Here is an 813-nt window from a genome sequence, read left to right as displayed (position 1 = left end):
TCCATGTATCCAACTTGAAGAAATGCCTTTCCGAGGAAACCCAAGCAGTCCCTTTGGACGAATTGCAAGTTGATGAACAACTACGCTTCATTGAAGAACCAGTCGAAGTTTTGGATTAGGAAACCAAAACACTCAAGCACAGCAAAATTCCAATCGTTAAGGTTCGTTGGAACTCGATACGTGGACCGGAGTTCACGTGGGAACGCGAGGATCAAATTATTAAAAAAATGTATCCTCACCTTTTGAAGGGTTGACCAAACACCGAAAACCGCGAAACCCGTCAAACCGTCAGAAATCACCAGAGGTATGAATTAAATTTCGGGACGAAATTTCTTTCTACTAAGGGATGATGTGACAAACTGAAAATTTTTCTTGCTTTCTCAGACTCTCATCGCGACTTGACTCAAATTTTCGGGACGAAAATTCTTTCACATGGGAATGATGTGACACTCGTCAATTTCAGGTTAACTCCGTTAATCCAAACCCCGTCAATTCAAACTTAAGATCACTTGATCTATAACGCACATCTCATTGCATTTAAACTAGGGTTTTAAATGATGCTTGACAATTACTACATGTGTAGTCTTTTGGGATTGCACCGAAACGCAAACGAGTTGACGCAAATCATTGGTGAATAAACGAAAAACATCCAAACAATAGTTATGTGATAATTATGTGTTATTTGATAATATTGTATAAAACGTTAACTCAAGATGCAAACAAGTTACTTTAGGCAAGAAAAGTGATAATTATAAGTTGAGGGGCCTTGATGTAACATGTTATTATTTAATAATAACAAAACCCTAACTCTCT

The sequence above is a fragment of the Bidens hawaiensis genome, unplaced genomic scaffold, assembly GCF_021521415.1.
Source record: "Bidens hawaiensis isolate Kalapana, Puna unplaced genomic scaffold, B.hawaiensis_p1.1 tig00028734_1, whole genome shotgun sequence".
NCBI lineage: Eukaryota > Viridiplantae > Streptophyta > Magnoliopsida > Asterales > Asteraceae > Bidens > Bidens hawaiensis.
Note: the sequence above shows the minus strand (reverse complement) of the source record.